The 25,498-nt window shown below is 38.5% G+C and overlaps 2 long non-coding RNA genes across 3 annotated transcripts; one reads left to right on the top strand and one right to left on the bottom strand.

Moving 5' to 3' along the window:
- Positions 1 to 197: 197 nt before the first annotated feature.
- Positions 198 to 16,793, bottom strand: LOC132050092 (uncharacterized). Its single transcript, XR_009413263.1, has 3 exons — positions 16,698 to 16,793; positions 13,919 to 14,217; positions 198 to 235 (listed from the first exon to the last, which is right to left on the bottom strand). It is a non-coding gene; the product is annotated as an uncharacterized LOC132050092 (long non-coding RNA).
- LOC132050087 (uncharacterized) lies at positions 10,930 to 20,478 on the top strand. Of its 2 annotated transcripts, none has more exons than XR_009413245.1 (3): positions 10,930 to 11,487; positions 16,321 to 18,783; positions 18,893 to 20,478. It is a non-coding gene; the product is annotated as an uncharacterized LOC132050087 (long non-coding RNA). The 2 variants fall into 2 exon arrangements; XR_009413244.1 differs by having other exon boundaries at positions 16,321 to 18,932; positions 19,100 to 20,478.
- The last annotated feature ends 5,020 nt before the right edge of the window (positions 20,479 to 25,498 follow it).

The following is a 25,498-nucleotide window of genomic DNA, read 5'->3' as shown; positions in this document are numbered from 1 at the left end:
CGTTTTCTTTTGGTTGTCACACCAGCTTGATTTTGTTTTTCGGATGAATGCGTAGGTCACACGGTGACAGATAGAGGATTAGATTTGGAAATTTTGTATGCGTTCGTGTGCACGTCCTTTTCGTGCTTGCACTGCAATCTGGATATTTTGGGCTTCGACATAAAGAGGGTTTTGAATCTTGTCTCTGGCATCTTTCTTAGTGATTTCTTAGGTGGTATGGGTTTCATCAGCTTTGCTGTTCCCTTAACTTGTTCCTTTCTTTCGTGTTTGCGGCGTAGCCTATTGGGTCTTGCGAGCCATGAATTATACTTTCATGGAACGGCCTTGTTTGTTCATTTGTGTTGAGGTTCCTTTAGTTCAGGCTTTATGAGTACAGAAATTTTCCTTTCTCAACCAAAATAGTTTTTTTTAACTAGTGTTCATTTATTCTGGTGCCATTTTTAGTTTTTTAGTACAGATGCTTATGTTCTTTGACCATCCAACTGATGAGGCCGTGGTGGTTGATGGTTATGGACACCTGATTAAGTACTTGAAGTCAGTTTTGGATATTTTGATAGCCCCATAAAGTGCTTCTCTCTTTTGGTGTTCTCACTGCTTATTTTCACTGCTGCCGTTTCTTCTGTCTATCACGCGAGCTTGATTTTGTTTGTTAGAGGATTAGATTTGGAAATTTCGAAGGTTGGTGTCCAGTATGTGTTTATGTGTACCCTACAATCTGGATATTGTCTTTCTTTGCGACAAAAGGGGGTTTCGAATCTCTGGCATTTTTCCTAGTGATTTCTTAGGTAGTGTGGGTTACATCTGCTTTGCACTAACTCTTCCCTTCTTTATGTGCTTGCAGCAATTGAGTCTTACAGAGCCATGAATTATTCTTTTCCTGGAGCGGCCTTGTTTGTCCATTTGTGCTGAGGTTTCTTAAGTTCAGGCTTTTATGAGTACATAAATTTTCAATTCTCAACCAAAATGGTTTTTTTCGCTAGTGTTTGTTGTATTCTGCTGCCATCTTAGTTTTTAGTCCAGATGCTTACGTTCTTTGACCATCCAACTGATGAGGCCCTGGCGGTTGATGGTTATGGACACCTGATTAAGTACTTGAAGTCAGTTCTGGATATTTCGTTAGCCCCATAAAGTGCTCCTCTATTCTGGTTTTCTCGCTTTCCGTTCTCTTCTATGAATCACATAGCTAGATTTTGTTTCTTGGATGGATGTCTAGTAACCATTGAGAAAATTAGATTAGGAAATTCAGATGTTGGTGTCTAGTATGCGTTTCTGTGCTTCCGGTTTCTTGCCATTTTGGTGCTTGCACTACAATCTGGATATTGTCTTGATACGACAGAAAGGTGGTTTCGAATATTGTCTCTGGCATTTTTAGTGATTTCTTAGGTAGTAGGGGTTACATCAGCTTTGCACTTAACCATTCCCTTCTTTCTATGCTTGTAGCAGCCATTACAGAGCCATGAATTATGCTTTTCATGGAACGGCCTTGTTTGTCCATGTGTGTCAAGGTTCCTTTAGTTTAGGCTTTTATGAGTGCAGAAATTTTCATTTCTCAACCAAAATAGTTTTTTTCACTAGTGTTTGTTGTATCTGATGCCATTTTTAGTTTTTGAGTCCAGATGCTTACGTTCTTTGACCATCAAACTGATGAGGCCCTGGTGGTTGATAGTTATGGACACCTGATTAAGTACTTGAAGTCAGTTCTGGATATTTCGATAGCCCCATAAAGTTCTTCTCTCTTTTGGTGTTCTCGCTGCTTATTTTTCTCCTAGCTTTCTTCGTTTATCACGCGAGCTTGATTTTGTTTGTTGGATGGATGTGTGGTAACAATTAAGAGGATTAGATTTGGAAATTTCAAAGGTTGGTGTCCAGTATGCGTTTGTGTGCACCTTGTTTCTTGCTATTTTGGTGCTTGCACTACAATCTGATCTTGCTACAAAAAGGTGGTCTCGAATCTTGTCTTTGGCATTTTTCCTATTGATTTCTTGGGTGGTAGGGGTTACATCAGCTTTGCACTGAACTGTTCCCCTCTTTCTGTGCTTTCAGTAGCCATTGGCTCCAGAGCCATGAATTATTCTTTTCATGGAGCGGCCTTGTTTGTCCATTTGTGTTGAGGTTTCTTTTGTTTAGGCTTTTATGAGTACAGAAATTTTCATTTCTGAACTAAAATAGTTTTCTCTCTCTAATGCTTGTTGTGTTCTGCTGCTAGTTTTAGTGTTTAGTCCAGATGCTTGTGTTCTTCGACGATCCAATTGATGAGGTCTTGGTGGATGATTATGGACCTGATTAAGTACTCTAAGTCAGTTCTGGATATTTCGATAGCCCCGTAAAGTGCTTCTCTCTTTTGGTGTTCTCGCTGCTTATTTTCTCTGCTGCTGTATTCTTCTGTTTATCAGGCTAGCTTGATTTTGTTTGTTGGATGGATGTGCCGGTAACAGTTGAGGATTACAATTGGAAATTTCAATATGCATTCCTTTACACCCTGTTCCTTGCCATTTTGGTGCTTGTACTCCAATCTGGATAAAGTCAGGCTTTGTCAAAAAAGGGGGTTTTCAACCTGGCTCTTGCATATCTAGTGATATCTGAGGTGGTATGGAGTGCTTATGTCTTTGGAAGCGGGCTTGGGCGAGGAGGAGAAAAGACGTTTTTGGGAGGATTTGGACTAGATGATGGGAGGTATTCCGCCCACTGAGAAGCTATTCATCGAAGGAGATTTCAATGGGCACATTAGGTCAATTTCGGGGAATATGATGATGTGCATAGAGGTTGTGGTTTCGGGGACATGAACGGAGGAGGAGTTGCACTGTTGGATTTGGCAAAAGCCTTTGGGCTGGTGGTAGCCAATTCAAGTTTTTCGAAGAAGGAGGAGCACTTGGTAACCTTTCGTAGTTCGGTGGCTAAGACGCAGATAGACTTTTTACTCCTTATGAGGGACGATAAAAGTCTTTGTAAAGACTGCAAGGTGATTCCGAGTGAAAATCTAACGACCCAACATATGCTCTTGGTGATGGATTTGGAAATCAAGATGAGGAAGAGAAAGAGGGTCGTGGATGACAGGCCTAGGATCAAATGAGGGAGTTTGACCATGACGGGTGCCCTGGAGATGGGGAAGAAGTTGAGGACTATGGGAGCCTGGGAGAGTAGTGGGGAGGCGACCAACATGTGGGATAAGACGACCAGTTGCATTAGGGAAGCAGCTAGAGAGGTGCTGGGGGTCTCGAAGGGTAGCCGTGGTCGGCACCGAGGGGACTGGTGGTGGAATGGAGAAGTTCAAGAGAAGGTGGAAGCTAAGAAGGTGGCGTATGCGAAGTTGGTAGACAACAAGGATGATGAGGAGAAGCGAACGAATAGGGAATTGTATAAGATGGCGAGGAAGGAGGCAAAGTTAGCGGTTACGGCGGCAAAGACAGCAGCTTTTGAACGCCTGTATGTAGAACTAGAGGACAAAGGCGGGGATAAGAAGTTGTACCGACTAGCCAAGGTGAGGGAGAGGAGGGCGCGTGACTTGGATCAGGTGAAGTGCATCAAGGACGAGGATGGCAGGGTACTGGTGGAGGACGCTCTCATTAGACGGAGATGGCAATCATACTTTCACAAACTCTTGAACGACGAAGGGGATAGAGATATTGTGTTGGGAGATTTGGAGTACTCCGAGAGGTGTCGTGATTTTGGATATTGTAGGAGTATAAAGGTTGAGGAAGTTAAGGCTGCTATTCGTAGGATGAGTAGGGGAAGAGCGACCGGGCCCGATGAGATTCCTGGAGATTTTTGGAAGACTGCAGGCAGGGTAGGTTTGGAGTGGTTGACTCGATTTTTTAATGTCATCTTTAAGACGGCTAAGATGCCCGAAGCATGGAGATGCAGTACAGTGATTCCATTGGACAAGAACAAGGGCGACATTCAAAGTTGCAACAACTACAGAGGGATCAAGTTGCTAAGCCACACTATGAAAGTGTGGGAAAGGGTGGTGGAGATGAGGGTGAGGAGAGGCGTGTCTATCTCAGAGAACCAGTTCGGATTCATGCCGGGGCACTCAACTACAGAAGCTATTCATCTTGTACGGAGACTGGTGGAGCAGTATAGAGAGAGGAAGAGGGACCTGCACATGGTATTCATCGACCTAGAAAAGGCATACGACAAAGTGTCGAGAGAGGTTCTATGGAGATGCTTGGAGGCTAGAGGTGTACCTGTGGCGTACATTAGGGCGATCAAGGACATGTATGATGGGGCCAAGACCAGGATAAGGACTATAGGAGGAGACTCAGAGCACTTTCCAGTGGTGATGGGGTTGCACCAGGGATCAGCTCTTAGTCCATTTTTATTTTCCTTGGTGATAGATGGATTGACGGGGAAAATTCAAGGTGAGGTGCCATAGTGTATGTTATTTGTGGATAACATAGTCCTGATTGACGAGTCTCGCAGCGGAGTTAACGCTAAGCTGGAGGTTTGGAGACAAACTCTGGAGTCTAAAGGGTTCAAGTTGAGTAGGACCAAGACAGAGTACTTGGAGTGCAAGTTCAGTGATATAGTGCATGAGGCGGACGTTGAAGTGAAGCTTGGCACCCAGGTCATACAGAAGAAAGATAGTTTCAAGTATCTTGGGTCTATTATACAAGGAAATGGGGACATTGATGATGACGTCACACACCGTATTGGTGCAGGGTGGATGAAATGGAGGCTTGCCTCCGGAGTGTTGTGTGACAAGAAGGTGCCACTAAAACTTAAAGGCAAGTTCTACAAAGTGGTGGTTAGACCAACTATGTTGTATGGGGCGGAGTGTTGGCCAGTCAAGAAATCTCATGTTCAGAAGATGAAAGTGGCGAAAATGAGAATGCTGCGATGGATGTGTGGGCACACTAGGAGCGATAGGATTAGGAATGAAGTCATCCGAGACAAGGTTGGAGTAGCCTCAGTGGAAGACAAGATGGGGGAAGCGAGGCTGAGATGGTTTGGGCATGTGATGCGAAGAGATGCAAATGCCGCAGTGCGGAGGTGCGAGAGGCTGGCTAGTGACGGTTTCAGAAGAGGTAAAGGTAGGCCGAAGAAGTATTGGGGAGTGGTCATTAGATAGGACATGGCGCATTTCCTGCTTACCGAGGACATGACCTTAGATAGGAGGGTATGGAGGACTCATATTAGGGTAGTAGGCTAGTAGGTAGTCGCGTTTATCCTTTCTTACGAGTAGTTTTATTGCTCTATAGTTTCTTGTCTCTTGATTCCTGCGAGTATCTATTGGTTTACAATGGCTTATTTACTTTCATTGCTTTCATTACTTTCATTGTTTTCATTTTCATAATTGCTTTGATTTGTTTGCCCGGATCTGACCTTTCATATGCCTTTTTCTTGAGCCGAGGGTCTTCGGAAACATGCTTGACCTCTCTACCTAAGGTAGGGGTAAGATGTCTGCGTACACTCTACCCTCCCCAGACCCCACATTGTGGGATTCACTGGGTATGTTGTTGTTGTTGTTATCTGAGGTGGTATGGGTTTCGTCATCTTTGTACTTAACTGTTCCCTTCTTTCTGTGCTTGCAGCCATGAGCAGTGACTTCTTCTTTTCGTGGAGCGATCATGTTTGTCTATTTGAGCTAAGGTTCTTTAGTTCAGTCTTTTATGAGTATTGAGATTTTCATTCAGTTCTCTTTCTTAATAGTCCCTTGTTCTCTTTGTTGAAAGTTGAAACTACCGTTGTATTGAAGTTTCTCAAAGATAATATTTTTCACTAGTGTGTTAAATTCTGCTGCGATGAAGTTTTAACTCCAGATGCTTATGCTCTTCGACCGCTGAGGTGTCTCCTATGGTTATGGGCACCCGATAAGTACGGTCAATTTTGGATCCTTTGATAGCGCCGTAAAGTGTCCCTCTACCTTTGGTCTTCTAGCTACTTATTTTCTCTGTTTTCTGTTGGTTATCACACCACTTGTCTGCTCTTTTTTGTTGGATGGATGTGTAGATCATATGGTGACAGTAACAGAGGTTAAGATTTGGAAATTTCGAAGGTTGGTATCCAGTATGTGTTCCTCTGCACCCTCTTGGTCTTTTTGGTGCTTGCACTGCAATCTGGATTTGTCCGTGCTTTGACAAAAGGGGGGCTTCTAATCTTGTCTATGGCATCTCTAGTATTTTCTTAAGTGGTTTGGGTTTCGTCAGCTTTTCACTTAGCTGTTCCCTTCTTTCTGTGCTTGCAGCCATTGAGTTTTACAGAGCAATGAATTACCCTTTTTTGGAACGGCCTTGTTTGTACATTTGTGTGGAGGTTTCTTTAGTTTAGTCTTTTATTAGCATCGAGATTTTCAATTCAGTTTTCTTGGCTAAAAGCTCCCTTTTCTCTTTGTCAAACTACTGTTGTGTGGAGGTTTAACCGAGATAATATTTTTAACCTTGATGTGTTGTATTCTTGCCACGAGGTTCTTAGTCCGGATGCTTATGTTCTTCGATGATCCAACCGATGAGGTCTCTTATGGTTATGGAATGATATTTTTGTAAAGTGCTCCTCCACTTTTGGTCTTTCGGCATATTTTTCTTCTTTGCTTCAGCTTTCTTTTGGTGATCTCGCTGCTTATTTTCTCTGCTTCCGTTTTCTTTTGTGTATCACACGAGCTTGATTTTGTTTGTTTATAACATCAACAGATAAGCTTTAATCCCAATTATTTGGATATGTGTGCTTGAGAATGACCAAATGATGTTGTATCAACAAAAGGAAAACCCCATTAACTAAACAAACCCAAAAAATTACCTCAAACAACGATAGTCCCAACTCAGACTCAAGATTTGAATCAAAATAGGATCTTTTGAATACTATTTTTTTGTTAGGGAAAACTTTGACGGGGGATTATCCAAAATTTTAGTATGAGAAATACTATTTTTCTGTTTTCCTGTATAAATATGTCGGATCAATTATTCACTAACTAGGAATCTTGATGAAAAAACTTACTAGTATTAAATTTAGAGATAAGGGTAAAAAACTCATCTCAACTATTACTTTTTTTTTTTTGTGTGTTTCACACCTGAACTATCTGAAGTGAGACTTTCCTACCTAAACTATCACCAGATAGTTAGCAAAACACACTTGACTTATTTATGATGGTGCGTATACTACACTCTCTTTTTTGTTTAAAAATCATGCCATGTGGTACTTTACAGGGATAAATAATTCCACCGTGGCAGAACTAATTGTTAGGTTAAAAGTTAATTCCACGTCGATAATCTGTCCACATTTGTGCAAGACATTCTTCGTCATTTTGACAAGAAAATATGACCAATGAAGAAGATGAAGGGAAACAAAATGAAGGAGAAAATCTTATTAGCTTTTACAGAAGAAGAAAATGAATAACAAGGCTGATAATGAAGTAGAAATAAATGAGAAATCTGCACAAGAGAAGAAGAAATGAAGAAAAATGGTTGACAAATGATGAAGAAGAAGCGGGAGAGCTTAGGGTTTTAAATAATTAATTGGAAAATTAAAAAAATAATGAGTCAGCTCATATATAGCTGTTACATATGTCAAATGGACGAAATTTTTAGAGAAAATTATGCTTCACGTTCATTTTGGTGTTTGAGGTCAAATATTTAGTCTAGTCAGCGTTTAGGTGTGTTTTGCTAACTATCTGGTGATAGTTTAGGTAGGAAAGTCTCACTTCGGATGGTTCAGGTATGAAACACAAAAAAAAAAAAAGTGATAGTTGAGGTGTGTTTTTTACCCTTATCTCATTAAATTTACAAAGTGGTCTTTACTAATACCTAAATATTAAAATAATACGAAAGTATTCTTGTGTAAAAACCAAAAGATATTAAAATATTTCTTACCTTAATTAAATAAAAGGATCATATTAAGACGTTGTTGGGATAGCGATCATGCGCTCCTTATTAAGCAGAAAGCGACTCGACAATATTGAGAGATTTATTAAGGCGGGTGATCAATGCACCACCCTAGATGGGTAAGCATGCGTCCAACACAGTAAATATGGGTAAGAGATGTGGGCTAAACGAACTGAATGCCCCGCATCAGTATATTTAGCAACAATTAACATCATAGCTTGTATTTGTTTAGTAGTTAGTTTGAGCTTATTCATGTATCTTTCTTTGATATCGTGATAATATAGCTGTTTTATACTTGTGGGAGCTTGATTATGTCATTATCCATTACCATTTTCAAAGTTTGTCCTAGGGGTAAGACGGGTGGATCGATGATCTTACTGGATCATTTTGACTCATTATTTACTGCTCTGTGCAGATATTGTTGAAGGTTATCTAGCAGCATATTGTTGAGTATGCTCGTCTAGCTTCCACAGTTGAGGTGAGTCATCCGCCCATCCACGGAGGTATCTTCAACTCCTATCTTTACTTTCAATCTTTTGGTTAATTTGTTTTTGAGTTGTGTCTCATGTCTTTGTATTAGATTTCTAGTTACTGAGTGCCATGATTTGAAACAAAATAGAATCTTTTGAATACATTGTTGGGGAAAATTTTGATGGGTGGTCATCCAAATATTAGTACGAATAATTACTCTTTTTTGTTTTGATGCATAAAAATCATTTAATTATTTATTAATTCATTTAAAGTCAAAAATACATATATCTCATTATAAAATTAAAACCACACATTCACTCGGGGTCCTATAAACTTGAACGAGCGAAGTTCCTCAAAAAAATCACATATCATTCATGTACAACTCTTATATTATGTGTGATATTATAATCACTTCGTACATGCATTTAGCAATTATACATTCATATAAACATAACTTATAAAATCATACATATTCATCAAAACACTTAGGAAAATGCATAAAATCGCCGCCCCCCTCCAAACCTATTCACGAAATTTATTTTAGCATTGTAATTTTATGGGCATTTAAGTACCTCCATTCTTGTCGATAGTATATTCCCTAAGAGGTGACATGGTAGAGAAAGTACACTCACGTTCCTAGAAGCGAGTGAGAAGAGAAAGAGATTTAAAAAACTGAAAAAATAATACACATGTCATTTTTTAATGCCCAACATATAATTAATATTCTTAATATTCTTTTCTTGATATACTAATGTGTGTGTGTGTGTCTATATATATATATATATATAAAGAAAAAGTGTATTCAAAATTTAATCAGTTGCTGACATGGCGTTGATGTGGTGGAGCGTGTAAGCCTGTAAAATTTCAGTGTGAAACTGAGTTACATAAACAAGTTTAGAATATATTTTATGTATTTTCTCTAATTTGTATCCAAATTCCAAACCAGAAGTAAAAAGGGAAGTAATCTTCGAAAAAAAATAAGATACACTGTCGAATAAAAAACGTACATGAGTTAATTGTATTGTTATTTTTTCTAACGAATTGTTGTGGCTACTAAAAATCTCATGTAAAAAGCTTTGAGAAACAAATATTTGTGGACCACGTAATTAATACAACTCAAAGACACCGACCCAAAGCCACCGCCTTTGACATATTATTATTATTATTATTATTATTATTATTATTGTCGGTACGAATACCGCGTTCTTTAAGTTCATGGCTTTAAATCATAGCTGTCCATTCTAACCGCCCACAACCTATAAATAGACTCGCTCGGAAGACAATTATTCCATCCCAGTTTGTTTTGGTTTTCTGGTTTCTCTCTGTATATACAACGGATGTATTGTGGTTTTTAATCCTCGATAGATTAGGATTTTGAGGTTGTTGCTATTAGTTGATTTGGTGTTTCTTAGAGATCGTTTGTTTGATATTCTTGCGTGTTCATAGCCTTTGGAAGATTAGGTGATTGCCGTCTTTTGGGAATTACCAGTTTGTTCAGTAGATTGATCGGTCATCATATGTCATTCTTAGTAGTGTCGGTTGTCAAGATACATGGATGGGCATCTAAGTGCAATTATTCTGTGCTTGCAGCAGTTCCCAGGTCTTTGGCATTTATTGGACTGCTGTTATACGGGAGTTCTCAACTAAGATGATTTTTTTCACAAGTGTGGTCTGCTGCCATTTTTACCTTTTTCTTGTTTTTATGATCCGACTGATGAGCTCCTCTATCTGCTAAGTACTCAAAGTCAATCCTGTATCTTGTGAAGTGCTCCTCTATCTTACAGTTTCTAGCTATTTATTTTCTCTCTGCTTCCGTTTCCTTTTGGTTATTGCACTAGCTTGATTTTGTTTGTTGGATGACCACATGGTGACAGTAATAGAGGATTAGCTTTGGAAAATTCAGAGGTCGATACCCAGTATGCATCCGTGTGCACCCTATTTCTTGGTCCTTTTCATGCTCACGCTGCAATCTGGATATTGTCAGGCTTCGACAGAAAGGGGCTTTCTAGTGATTTCTTAGGTGGTATAGCACTTAACTGTTCCCGTATTCTGTGCCATTGGTCTTACAGAGCAGTGAATTATTCTTTTCATGGAGCGCCCTTGTTTGTCCATTTGTTTGACGTTTCTTTAGTTCAGGATTTATGAGTACTGATATTTTCATTTCAGTTTTCTTCCCCAATCAGAGTGGTTGCCTTCATTCTTTGTCAAAATTGTTGTTGTATCGAAGTTCTCGACTAAAGTTGGGTTTTTCACTATCATGTGTTGTATTCTGCCTGCCATTTTTAGATTTTATCCAGATGCTTGATGGTTATGGACACTTGATAAGTCTCAAAACTCAATTCTGGATCTCTTGACAGCCCCGTGAAGTGCTCCTCTCTTTTAGTATATTCGCTGCGTATCTTCTTTATTTACTTTTTCTTTTTGTTTTAAGCCAGTTTGTTTGTTGGATGCATGTGTGGTGATAGTTAGAGGATTAGATTTGGAAATTTCAATGGTTGGTGTCCGGTGTGCATTCATGTGCACCCAGTTTCTTTGCCATTTTTGTGCTTGTACTCCAATCCGGATATCATCAGGGCTTCGACAGAAGGGGTTTTTCAATCTTATCTGACATTTCTAGAGATTTCCTAGGTGGTATGGGTCTTACAGTGCAGTGAATACATCTTGTCATGGAGTGGCCTTGTTTGTCAATTTGTGTTGAGGATTTTCTAATTCAGGCTCTTTGCTTAGTGGGATTTTCATTCTGTTTCTTCCCCAATCTGCGTGATTCGCTCCTCTCTTTTTCAAAACTATTGTTGTATGGAAGTTTCTCGACTAAGATATTCTTTTCCACTAGTGTGTGTTGTATCCTTGATACCATAAAGTTAGTCCAGATGCTTATGTTTTTGGATGATCCAACTGATGAGATCCCTGATGGTTATGGACACCTGATAAGTATCCAAACTCAATTCTAGATCTTCTTCTTCTTGTATCCACATTAAGTATTCCTCTGCTTGGTGTTCTTGGTACTTATCTGCTCTGCTTCTGTTTTCTTTTGTTTATCACGTCACTTGATTTGGTTTTGGTTGGAGGCATGCTTGTAGACCACATGGTGACAGTGATAGAGGATTAGATTTGGAAATTTCGAAGGTCGGTTTCTGTAATGCCCTGTGCACCTTGTATCTTGGCCATTTTGGTGCTTGCACTGCAATCTGGATAATGCCAGGTTCCGAGAAAAGGGAATCTTGCAATCTCGTCTGGCACATCTGAGATCTCTTCTATGTGGCATGGGTTTTGCCGGCTTTGCACTTAACTGTTCCCTTCCTTTTGTGCTTGCAGTCGTTGGGTCTTTCAGAGCAGTGAAATCTTCCTTTCATGGAACATTGTTTGTCTACTGGCATTCAGGGTTTTACTTGGTTCAGGCTTTCCACGAGTGTCTAGATTTTCGGTTCAGTTTTCTTTCCTGATCATAGAGATTCCCTTCTCTTTGTCAAAATTGCAGTTATATTGGAGTTTTCAACTACAATAATTCTTTCCACAAGTGTGTATAAATCTTTCCTGCTTTCGTTTTCTGTTGCTTATCACACCAGCTTGAGTTTCTCTGTTGGAAGGATGCGTATACCACTTTGAACAGTAATGCGGATTATATTTAGATATTGTGAGGCTTCAACAAAGGTTCTTTTCGTAATATCTTGTCTCTGATATGTCTAGTGATTTCTTAGGTGGTATGGGTTTCGCCAGATTTGTACTTTACTGTTCCCTTCTTTCTATGCGTGCAGCCATTGGGTCTTACAGAGCTTTGCATTCCGCTTTTCACCGTGCGGCCTTGTCTGCCAATTTGTGTTGAGGTTTTTTTAGTTCAGGATTTTATGAGTAGGAGTTTTTCAATCCAGCTTTCTTCCTAATCAGAGTGGTTCTCTTCTCTCTTTGTCAAAGCCTGCTGTTATGGGAGTTCTTAGCTAAAATAGTTTTTGCACAGCGTGCTGCACTGCCATTTTTAGTTTTGTCCAGATGCTTATGTTGTTCTGTGATCCAACTGATTAGGTCGATGTTTGATGGTGGTTATGGACACCTGATAAATACTCAAAACTCAATTCTGGATATTTTGATAGCCCCCGTAAGTCCTACTCTATTTTTGTGTTCTCGCTGCTTATCTACTCTGCTTCTGTTACCTTTTGTGTGTTATGCCAGCTTGATTTGTTTGTTGGGTGGATGTGGCGACAGTCAGAGGATTCGATTCGGATATTTGCAAGGTTGGTGTCCAGTTGGCGTTTCTGTGCACCCCTGTTTCCTGGTCATTTTTGTGCTTGCACTGCAATCTGGATATTATCAGGCTTCGGGAGATGGGTTTTCCAATCTTGTCTGGGCATTTTCTAGTGATTTCCTATTTTGTTGTGTGGGCTTTGCCAGCTTTGCACTTTAACTGTTCCCTTCTTTAGGTGCTTGCAGCTGTTGGGTCTTACGAGCAGTGAATCCTTCTTGTCACGGAGTGGCCTTGTTTGTCAATTTTGGTTGAGGTTTCTTTAATTAATGCTTTTAAAGATTATCTAGATTTTCAATTTCGTTTTCTTCCCTAATCAGCGTGGTTCCCTTCTCTCTCTGTCAACACTCAACACTGCTGTTATCCTCGTCTAAAATATTTTTTTCACTAGTGTGTTGTATCCTGCTGCCATCTTTATTTTTTAGTCCAGAATTTTATGTTCTTTGGTGGTCCAACTGATGATATCCTTGATGGTTATGGACACATGATAAGTAATCTAACTCAATTAATTTTGGTTCTATTGGTAGCCCTGCCTACATTTGGTGTTCTCGCTGACTTATCTTTTCTACTTCCGCTTTCTTTTGTTTTAACAACACCACTTGATTTTGTTTGGTTAGATGGATGTTTGTCGACTACACGGTGATAATAATAGATGGTTTGATTCTGAAATTTCAAAGTTTGGTATTTTGGTTTCAAAGTGTCCGTCGAGAAAAGGGAGTTTTCCAATCTTGTTTGGCACTTCTAGCGATCTCTTGTGTGGTATGGGTTTTGCAAACTTTGTACTTACCTGCTCCCTTCTTTCTGTGCTTGCAGCCATCGGGTCTTACGGACCAGTGTATTCTTTTCATGGAGCGAACTTGTTTGTTGAGATTTGTTTGGAGGATTCTTTAGTTCAGTCATTTATGATTATTGAGATTTTCAATTCAGTTTTCTTCCCTAATGGCGCCCTTTTCCCTTTTTGTCCAAACTACTGTTGTATGGAGGTTTCTCGACTAAGATAATATTGATCACTGTGTGTGTTGTATTCTGTTGCCATGAAGTTTTTAGTCCAGATGCTTACGTGTTCTTGGATGATCCAACTGATAAGATCTCTTGTGGCTATGGATACCTGATAAGTACTCGCTATCATCTTGTGATAGCGCTGTAAAATGCTCCTCTACTTTTTATCTTCTAGCTACTTATCTTCTCTGCTCTTTTGGTTATCACGCCACTCGATTTTTTGTTCTATGGATGTGTAGTCTACATGGTGACAGTAATAGAGGTTAAGATTTGGAAATTTCAGAGGTTGGGATCCAGTATGCGTTCTCTGCACCCTCTTGGTCTTTTTGGTGCTTGCACTGCAATCTGGATGTTGCCAGGCTTCGACAAAAAGGGGTTTATCAATCTTGTCCATAACATCTCTAACTGTTCCCTTCTTTCCTTTGCTTGCAGCCATAAGCAGTTAAAGTAGCCATCATATTGCCCATTTGAGCTGAGGTTTCTTAAGTTCGGTCTTTTATGAGTATCGAGATATTCAATTCAGTTCTCTTCCATAATGGCTCCCTTTTCTCTTTGTTGAAACTATTGTTGTTTTGAAGTTTCTCAACTGAGATAATACTTTTCACCAGTGCGTGTTGTAGCGTGTGTTGTATGTTCTGCTGCCGTGAAGTTTTTACTCCAGATGCTTATGTTCTTCGATGATCCAATCGATGAGGTCTCTTTTATGGTTATGGACACCCCGGTAAGTACTCGGTCAATTTCGGATCTTTTGATAGTGACGTGAAGTGTCCTCTACCTTTGGTCTTCTAGCTACTTATTTTCTCCATTTTTCTTCTATTTATCACGCCATTTGTCTGTTCCTTTTTGTTGGATGGATGTGTAGATCATATGGTGACAGTAACAGAGGTTAAAATCTGGAAATTTCAAAGGTTGGTATCCAGTAAGCATTCCTCTGCACCCTCTGGTCTTTTGGTGCTTGCACTGCAATCTTGATATTGTCAGGGCTTCGACAATAAGGGGGTAAAAGGGGTTTTTCGATCTTGTCTATGACACCTCTAGTATTTTCTTAGGTGGTTGGGTTTTGTCAGCTTTGTACTTGACTGTTCCCTTTTTTCTGTGCTTGCAGCCATTTGGTTTTATAGAGCAGTGAATTATTTTTTTTTGGAGCGGCCCTGTTTGTCCATTTGTGTTGAGGTGTCTTTAGTTCAGTTTTTTATGAGCATTGAGATTTTCAATTCAGTTTTCTTGCCTGATAGCTCCTTTTTCTCTTTGTCAAAACTACTGTTGTATGGTGACAGTTAAGGATTAAATTTGGTATTTGCAAGGTTGGTACCCAGTATGCTTTCGTGTGCACCCTGTTTCTTGGTTATCTTGGTGCTTGCACTGCAATCTGGATATTATCAGGCTTCGAGGGACGGGTTTTTCAATCTTTTCTGGCATTTTCTAGTGATTTCCTAGGTTGTTGTATGGGCTTCGCCAGCTTTGCACTTAACTGTTCCCTTCTTTCAGTGCTTGCAGTTGGTGGGTTTTACGAGCAGTGAATCCTTCTTTTCATGGAGTGGCCTTGTTTGTCAATTTTGGTTGAGGTTTCTTTAATTAATGCTTTTAATGATTATCTAGATTTTCAATTCAGTTTCCTTCCCTAATAAGAGTGGTTCCCTTCTCTCTCTGTCAACTCCTCATTTAAAATTACTTTTTCACTAGCGTGTTGTATTCTGCTGCCATCTTTATTTTTTAAGTCCAGATGCTTATGTTCTTTGGTGATCCAACTGATGAGATCCCTGATGGCTATGGACACATGATAAGTACTCCAACTCAATTAGTTTTGGATCTTTTTTTAGCCCTGTAAAGTAAAACCCTAAACTGGTGTTCTCTCTTCTTATCTTCTCCGCTTCCGCTTTCTTTTGTTTAACACACCATTTGATTTTGTTCGGTTGGATAGATGTTTGTAGACCACATGGTGATAGTGATAGATGGTTTGATATTTCGAAGTCTGTGCGTCAAGGAAAGGGAGTTTCCCAATCTTGTCTGGCACCTCTAATGATCTCTTGTGTGGTATGGGTTTTCCTTAACTTTGCACTTAACTGCTCCCTTCTTTCTGTTCTTGCAGCCATTGGGGCTTATGGACCAGTGAATTCTTCTTTTCATGGAGCCGACCTTGTTTGTTGAGATTTGTTTGGAGGTTTCTTTAGTTCAGTTATGATTATTGAGATTTTCAATTCAGTTTTCTTCCCTAGTGGCTCCCTTTTCTCTTTGTCCAAAATACTGTGTTATGGAAGTTTCTTGACAAAGATAACATCGTTCATTAGTGTGTGTTGTATTCTGCTGTGTTTTTTAGTCCAGAAGCTTATTTTTAGTCCAGATGTCTCTTATGTTCTTGATGATCATCCTGATATGATCTTCTTTGGTCTCTTATGGTTATGGACACATGGTGAGGATAATAGAGGTTAAGTTTTGGAAATTTCTGATAAGTACTCTTGGTCTTTTTGGTGCTTGATCATCTTCTGATAGCGCTGTAAAGTGTCTATCCTCCACGTTTGGTCTTCTAGCTCTATCTTCTTTGCTCTTTTTGGTTATCACGCCACTTTTGTCGATTTTTGTTGTATGGATGTGTAGACCACATGTGTGAGAATAATAGAGGTTAAGTTCTTGCTGAAATTTCTTATGGTTGTGGAAGGTTGGGATCCTTTGATAGCGCCATGAATGTCTCTCTACTTTTGGTTCTCTGCACCCTTGTCTTGTCTTTTTGGTGCTTGCAGTCTTGCACTGCAATCTGAGATTTGGAAATTTCGAAGGTTGGATCCATATGGTTTCTCTCAGGCTTCGACAAAAAGGGGGTTTTCAATCTTGTCTATGGCATCTCTAGTGATTTCTTAGGCGTTATGGGTTTCCTCGACTTTGCACTTAACTGTTCCCTTCTTTCCTTTGCTTGCAGCCATGAGCAGTGACTTCTTCTTTTCGTGGAGCGATCATGTTTGTCTATTTGAGCTGAGGTTTCTTTAGTTCATTCTTTTATGAGTATCGAGATTTTCATTCAGTTCTCTTCCCTAATGGTCCCTTTTCACTTTGTTGAAACTACTGTTGTATTGAAGTTTCCCAGCTAGGATAATATTCTCACCAGTGTGTTATATTCTGCTGCGATGAAGTTTTTACTCCAGATGCTTATCTTCTTCGATGATTCAACCGATGACGGTAACAAAGCACTTAACTTGTCCCTTCTTTCTGTGCTTGCAGCCATTGGGTTTTACAGAGCAGTGAATTACCCTTTTTTGGAGCGGCCTTGTTTGTACATTTGTGTTGAGGTTTCTTTAGTTCAGTCTTTTATGAGCATTGAGATTTTCAATTCAGTTTTCTTGGCTAAATTCTCCTTTTTCTCTTTGTCAAAACTACTGTTGTGTGGAGGTTTAACTGAGATAATATTTTTCACCAGTGTGTTGTATTCTGCTGCCATGAGGTTCTTAGTCCAGATGCTTATGTTCTTCGATGATCCAACTGATGAGGTCTCTTATAGTTATGGACAGCTGATAAGCACTCGGTCATTTTCTGATAGCACTGTAAAGTGCTCCTCCACTTTTGGTCTTCTAGCCTACTTATCTTCTCTGCTTCCAGTTTCTTTTGGTTATCACGCGACTTGTTTTATTTTTGTTGTATGGATGTGTAGACCATATGGTGACAGTTACAGAGGTTATGATTTGGAAATTTCAGAGGTTGGTATCCAGTATGCTTTCCTCTGCACCCTCTTGGTATTTTTGGTGCTTGCTCTGCAATCCGGATATTGTTAGGTTTCGACAGAAAGGCGGTTTTTCAATCTTGTCTATGGCATCTTTAGTGATTTCTAGGTGGTTTGGGTTTGGTCAGCTTTGCACTTAACTGTTTCCTTCTTTCTGTGCTTGCAGCCATGGGTCTCATAGAGCAGTGAAGTACTCTTTTCATGGAGCGGGCCTTGTTTGTCCACGTGTGTTGATGTTTCTTTAGTTCAGTCTTCTATGAGTATCAAGATTTTCAGTTCAGTTTTCTTCCCTAATCAGAGTGCTTCCCTTCTCTTCTTTGTCAAAACTGTTGATGTATGGAAGTTCTCAACTTATGTAGTTTTTTTCCCACTTATGTGTGTTGTGTTCTGCTACCATGTCTTTTTAGGTATGTAGATTGTATATATTAAGAAAAGGAGAAAGCTTAGGACCAAGCTGGTGCTAAGACCTTACAGAAATTTGTGATCTTTCTAACAAAAACACATATTCTGCTGCCATTTTTAGTTTTTGGTCTAGATACTTGCTTATGTTCCTTGATGACCCTGATGAGGTCCCTGATGGTCCATACTTATGGACATTTGGTAAGTACTCAAAAGTCGCTTCTGGATCTTCGGTAGCCCTGTACAGTGTTCTTCTCTCTTGGTGTTCTTGCTGCTTTTCTTCTGCTTCTGTTCTCTTTTGTGTATCATGCCAGCTTGATTTTTTTGGTGGATGGATGTGTGGTGACAGTTATAGTGGATTAGATTTGCAAAGTTCAAAGGTTGGTGTCCAGTGTGTGTTCCTGTGCAGCATGTTTCTTGGCCATTTTTGTGCTTGCACTGCGATTTGGATATTATCAGGGCTTCGAGAAAAGGGAGTTTTTGATCTTGTGTGGCACCTCCAGTGATTCCCTAGTTGGTATGGGTTTCACCTGCTTTGTCCACTGAACTGCATTCCCTTCTTTTTGTGCTTGCAGCTGTTGGGTCTTACAGATCTTTTCATGGAGCGGCGTTGTTTGTCAATTTGCATCGAGGTTTCTTTAGTTAATGCTTTTAATGAGTATTGAGATTTTTGATTCAGATTTCATCCCTGATCACTGGTTACCTTTTCTCTGTCAAAACTGCTGATATGTGAAAGTTCTCAACTATGATACTAGTGTATTTTGTATTCTGCTGGCGTTTTTAGTTTTTAGTCCAGATGCTTCCTTGATGATTCAACTGATGAGATCCCTGGTGGTTATGGATACCTGATAAATTTTGGATCTTTTGATAGTGGCTATGAAAACTTTGGATCTTTTGGTACTTCTGGTGTTCCCCTATTTTCTTCTCCACTTCCGTTTTCTCGTGTATCACACCACTTGATTTTCTTTGGTTGGATAGATGTTTGTAGAGCACATGGTGTGTGATACATTCGATTGCAAATTTCAGAGGTTGGTGCCCGATGTGCGCCCTTGTGTACCCTGTTTCTTGGCCATTTTGGTGCTGGCACTGCCATCTGGATATTATCAGGGCTTCGACATAAAGGGGGTTTTGAATCTTGTGTGGCATCTCTAGTGGTATGGGTTTCGTCAGCTTTGGACTTAATTGTTCCCTTCTTTCTGTGCTTGCAGCTGTTGGGTCTTATAGAGCAGTGAATTCTCTTCATGGAGCGTCCTTGTTTGTCAGATCTCTAGTGATTTGCTTGGAGGTTTTCTCCTTAATCAGAGTGGTTCCCTTCTCTCTTTGTCAGAACTGCTGTTTTATGGAAGATCTCAACTAAGATTATTCTTTTCACATTTGTGTATAATATATTTTCTGCCATTCTTAGCTACTAGTCCAGATGTTTATGTTCTTCAATTATCCAAGTGTTGAGATCTCTTACCTGTCTTACAGTAATGGGCATCTCATTAGTAAAACTCAATTCTGGGTCTTTTTATAGCGTACAGTGCTCCTCTACCTTTGGTGTTCTTGCTCTTCTTCTCTGCTTGCATGCTTTTATAATCACACAGGCTTGATTTTGTTTGTTGGATGGATGGATGTGTATACCACATAGTGAACGCTAATGAGGAGTAAATTTGAGAATTGCAAATGATGTTCCAGTATTCGTTGCTGTGCGTGCTGTTTCTTGGTCTTTTTGGTGCTTGCATTGCGATCTGGGTATTTTCAGGCTTCAAGAAAAGGGGTTTCTTTTCAATCTTGTCTCTTGTATCTGTAGATTTTCTACCTTGGGTTTCGCCAGCGTTTCACTTGACTGTTCCCTTTCCATGCTTGCAGCTGTCGGGTCTTAGAGCTGCGAATTCTACTTCTCATGGAGCGGCTTGTTTGTCAATTTGTGTTGAGGTTTCTGTAGTGCATGCTTCAGTGAGTGAAGAGTCTCAATTCAGTTGTCGTCAGAGGTCCCCTTCTCTCACCATACTGAAGTTATGTGCACTCTAAGTAGTTTCTTTTCTTAGGAAAAGTTGACATGTCCATGGAGGCGGGTATATGATCATTGTTATTCAATTTTAGGTTCTCTTATTGGGTGATTTAAATCCATAACCTATTGTTTGTATTTTTAAGGTATATTGTAGATTTCATTGATTTATTGTTTCTATTTTTAGATTTCATCGGTTTTGATCAATCATTTTCTAAAAGCGAAGGGTTTAGACTGCTCATGATTTTTGATCAGTTGACTTGTGGATTGGGCATTCAAACTATTTGTTGTTTTGTAGAATTTCTTAATTAAATCTAGTGTTCTTGTCAAAGTTCCTTTTGCTGCCATTTTTATTGATCTTTCGATGGTTCAGCGACGGAGGCTGGGACAGTTCTGGGTGCGTGATTAAATATTGAATTATGCATCTTTGCTAGCAGTGTGTAGAGCACTTGCCTGCATTTGGTGTTCTCGCTAATGTCTTGGGTAGTCGTGTAAAGTGATCCTCTACATTTGGTGGTCATGCATTTATCTTTTCTTGTCTGTTTTCTTTTGTATATCACACTAGCTTGTTTTTGTTTGTCGAATATCTGGTTGGCCACATGGCGACCATAATAAAGAATTAGATTTCCAAAGGGCAATATCCAGATGCGCTCCTGCGGAAGACCTCTGTCCTTATCCATTCGACAATGGACGCTTTCCATTTTGATTCTTTCTTCGTACTTTTAACTTTTTTGTTTGAAAAAAAAAACAGAAAGAATTGTAGGGTTCTTTCTAACAAATTCAAGACAAAGAAACTTTTTAGTACTCATACTCTAGTGTGGGTTGTGTCGGTTTTTGAGGAAAATGGAGTTTTGCATCTCGTCTCGGGCATTTCTAGTGATCTCTTTGGTTGTATAGGGTTTGCCAACTATGTACTTAACCGGGCTTCCTGAAGAAGATTCTGTTGATTCATTTCTAGATCTAATCAATACCTTATTGATTTAGTATCGTCTACTCGAATTAGATGTAAGACAAGGTATGTGCATCTCGTCTGTGGGGTTTCTAGTGATCTCTTTGGTTGTATTTTTTTAACAGATTGCGTTACCTAAAAATCACCGGGTCATACATACTAAAATAGTGAGGGTCTTTCAGTTCTTGTTTTAACAGAGCAGCATATATCATTGTTGGTTGGTGAGTTCCTCTGCCTTATCCTCGCATTAAGATTTGCTTTAACTCAATACTATGGAGATCAATTCAATTTCTTTCCTGATGTGACTGCGTCGTAAAGGCAGTTCTGTTCTAGTATATATTTTGCAACATTTAGCATTCTTCCTTTTATTCAAAAAATCTAACTTTCACTTTGAATATTTTTAAAATGTAAAATGTATCTTAACATTCAATAAATATGTAGAAACCGCTATCTGTTCTTAACATTGGGTCGATTTCTAATCAGAAAATTGATAGGATGTTGCAAAAAATATTTCAGTTTCTGTATTTATTATAACTTAATCATACTTAAGTATGTTGCAAAATATTTCAGTTTCTAACATTCAATATTAACTAGAAAATAGATAGAAACAAAAAATATTTTGCTATCTGTTGTGTCTAATTCTTCACTTGGGTCGGTTTCTAATCATCAAATTCGCCCTTACCTAAAAATCACAGAAAATCTGAACTTTAATCATACTAAAGTATGTTGCAAAATATTTCAGTTTCTGTATTTATTATAACATTTTAAAGGAAGTGAACTTTATTTTTCATTGAATTGGGTGAGCGATGTGTCACCAAAATTAAAATACTAGAAAAAATGTTAAATGTAGAGCACTTTGTATGTTACTGGGCACGTATTTTCGTTGGCTCTTCCATTATTGTATCAGCCAAGATCTGTTTTTAACCTCATTGCAATCCTCACTTCTTTAAAACTAATATTTTTTTCTATTTCTTTTCGAGTGTTGCTATGATGATGATATTTCAGACAACTTGATTTTAGTAAATATTGTTCAATTCTAATATGGTTAGTGTTTTAATCTGCCAATCGTAGGATATATGGGTAGTGTCTTAATCTCCCTCTTTTAATATTTAACTCTAATTCATTTCTCCAACTATGATCCATCTACTGCCCATTATCGGTACTGTCATAACTCATAAGTTGCAGTTTTTTTTTTTTTTTTTTTTTTTGGGTTTTTTATTTTTTATAAATTATATTTGTGTTATGTTTTCTTTTTCATTTTGTTTTTCTTTCAATTCTAACAAGTCATTTTCCATGGAGCTAAGGTCCTTTTGTGAAGACATATAAATGAGATCAAATAAGGCCAAAATAATCTTTTTTCCTTTGTAAGGAAGAAAATCAACCTATTGATATTGGAAGACTACTCAAATATTCTTCCAATCAATGTCGGGTCCAATGGAATTCATAGGTATAGGAAGAAGCCCTATTACTACATATTTCAAATAATCGGATATAAAAATAGTGGTTTAATTTTTTATAGAGAGATACATTTTGTTTTGTGAAGCTAACAAGTCATTTGACTTTGACTTTTGTGAAACATAAAATGATTCAAAGTAATATAATATGTTGTATTTGTAATTTATGATAATTGTAGATCTTTACTACTCTCTACTCAAACAACGGAAAAAATAGTGGTTTCAAGAGATACAATATGTGAATTATGGTCGACTTTGACTATTCAACAAAAAGTTTAATATAATATGATATAAACAATATGATAATTTTAGGTCGGTATCCCATCTCGAGCAACAAATAATATCAAACGTATGCCATATCAAATTAAGTTTTGATCAGAACTTAATCAAATGTTCTTTTAAATAATTGCATTGTCGAGGTTGGTTGCTTCTTTCTGAATATCAAGTCCCTGCTTCTCTTTTTGTTTGTTTTCATCTTAAGAGATTGAGAATATAGGACCTTCGACTGAAGTTTTTCTTTAAAATCTCACATTAAAGTTTGGTTTGCAGTCTGATATCTTTCTTAGCAATCATGTGAGGTCGCTTATGTTACGAATTTTTTTTAAAAAAAATGCGGTCCTAATAGCATTCCTGTGTCCCAAATGGATTGGTTAAATTGGGAAGTGAAGGTATTTAGGATACTTAAAAAGGTGGACATAATAAGTTGATTAGGTAATGCTTATGCCTCTCCTTTGTTGGTAGGATCATATTTTGAATTCAAATATCACAAAGATGCAAGCGGTGAGTATAAAAAGGAACAGAAACAATATACCTTGGTAGTTTGCTGGTGAAAATTGTCTTAACTAATTTAGTTTCAATACTAATAGTACTGGTTTGGCTGTTGCAAAAATTTGATTTTATGTTACATATTTGTTTTGATTTTCACAGATATTTCCTGAATAAGAAAATTTGATTTCTGGATATCATATTTAGTTATCGCAAGGTGCTATGAAACTGTGAACGAGGGTTTTTGGACTGCAACTTCGTGATGGTATGAATTTTGAGATAGATACATTGACTCACTTACTGGGTCACTACACATTCACCCCGTGGGAGATCTCTTAAAAAGACTAGAATTAATTACAGCTTACATTTCTTTACTGGAGGTATGAAATTATAGGTGAGATATCCTTGGCTCGAACAGGCATTTATGGTTTTTCAATTTTGTCGAAGATTTGAATAGTGAAATTAGATGACAATTAGTACGGTTTTGAGGGAAGGAATTGGACCATCTATTGCGTGACTTTCTCATATTTTATACGTGTGACACATGTTCCTCTTAGTGCTCTAAGTAAAGCTCTAAGGTATTGTTCTGGGTCAGAGCTGTGGCATTTTTACTTTTTAGCTGATAACATCTTGTCATTTGAAGTCCTGGTTTGCGCTAACTAGTGAACCATATTCTTTTCTGTTGCAGACTTCAGCAAAGGACGGTTGAGGTGAGTTATGGCTAACCTATTATGATTTTTGTATAAATAGATGGTCATGAGGGCCCAAATTGTTATTGTTATCTTTTGTTGTGTGACCCTGTGTGGCTTTGGACATTTGTTTAGGTTGTTTGACATGTTTTGGATAGTCCTATTTACAGAGGAAACTCCGCCGAAATTTTTAGAAATCCCAAGGGTTAGAATATCCCTCAATATTCGAGGACGAATGTTCTTGAGGGGGGAAGGATGTTACACATCGAATTTTCGCACGTTAAAGTCGCATCATGAGTTAGTCGACGTAGGTTCAAAAAGAAATTATGTTGAGGATAAAAGGGATTTATTTTATTAGTAAAAATGGTTACAAGATCTATAAATAATATTTGTAAGTGGCGGAAGATTTGGAGGGTGAATGGATCAAAGAAGCATGCGTTTCCTCAAAAGTCGGCAAGTTGGGAATACGATAACTTGTACTTTTGGGTGAGATTAGGAGTGCTCCACATGCTAAGCAAGTAATGCCATAAAGTATTTGAATTGTATAATGGTCTCTTGTTAAGTTTGGAAGTCAAACGAGTTGTAATACGAAAGTCGACAAAGAGTGTCGCAAGTTAAGTTTGTAAATTTCACTGAAATTTGGGTCAGATGTCTCAGAGATTTTCTCTCAATCTACTTGGAGTTACGGGGTGATCCACCTACCAAATAGAAGGTCTACGAGTCTAATTTCCATTGCATTTTACCGTTTGTCAATACGACGTACGAGTAGAGAGAAATCTGCATTTCCGTCCAAGGGTCCAAACTGCCACGGAAGCGGTGGGCCCAACTTAAGTGATATAAATAAAGTCCCCAACGTTTTAGGCCCTCATTTTCATCAATATTAAACCCTAGAACAACCCTTATACTCTCCTAAATTTATTCTCCATCAATCAAAACTAAGTTCAAAGGCAAATCAAGTGATTACAACATAAGGAATCACATGACAATCATAGAATCGTAGATTTCTCGTCGTTTCGATTTTCGGAAGAAAGCTTCGTCTTGAAATAACTTAAGTTGCGAGTATTATTCAACTTTTGAGGTATGATTTAACCTTCCCTTCATCTCTTTGAGCCTTACAAGTAATTAAACCTAAGAAAATGGAGGGAAAATCCCATATGAATAAGTTATGGTTAAAACTTGAAGCTTCCATGGACATGGCTAAATTGTTGAGCTATTTGTGTTGGGTTTGTTGTATTGTTTGGAGTTATGATGGTATGGATCGAATCATGGTAGTAAGGAGGAGTATAAAAGTAGGTTTTTGGTAGTGTTTTACAAGAAGCTATACTACAAAAGAGCTTACAAACTCGTGCCTACGAATTGCTTGATAAAATGCCTACATGAAGATTTTTATTGGCTATATGCTCAAAGTTGATCTCGAATTGTTCGTATCTTGTAGGAAGTTAGTTATAAAGTGTTCGAAGCTTATGGAAATGTGTATAACTCCAATCGACGAGGTATGTAGGGCTTTCTATTCTTTTTGTGGCATGACTAGATTTTAAATGACCTTTCATTGAAAAGTTGTTCCGCTAACTTGGATTGATGGATTGATCGCGTTCCATGATAATTGAGCTGACACATACTCATCTATGACTTGTACCAAATTATGGTCCACATCTCCTTTTGGCTATCGATTAAAAGACTTTCCGTTCAACTTGTGTCGATCGACACAACTTTTATTGGAAAGAGTGTGCCAACGAGATGTTCGTCACCTTGGAGCAATAGATAAGAAGATAACGATTAACTTAATTAAAGGAAGTACAATCAACTCAACTTTGATGTGAAGAGTACCATGACTAATATCATTCTTCATTCGATAAACAAGAGGGATACGAAATGTGAAAGGTACTTCAATACAAGCTATTCATGAGAAAAGGGTAAGCTTAACCATTTTGGGACATAATTAACACAAGTTGAACGGAAAGTCTTTTAATCGATAGCCAAAAGGAGATGTGGACCATAATTTGGTACAAGTCATAGATGAAG

The sequence above is a fragment of the Lycium ferocissimum genome, chromosome 3 (assembly GCF_029784015.1).
Source record: "Lycium ferocissimum isolate CSIRO_LF1 chromosome 3, AGI_CSIRO_Lferr_CH_V1, whole genome shotgun sequence".
NCBI classification, from domain to species: Eukaryota; Viridiplantae; Streptophyta; class Magnoliopsida; order Solanales; family Solanaceae; genus Lycium; species Lycium ferocissimum.
This window is presented reverse-complemented; position numbering and strand designations above follow the sequence as displayed.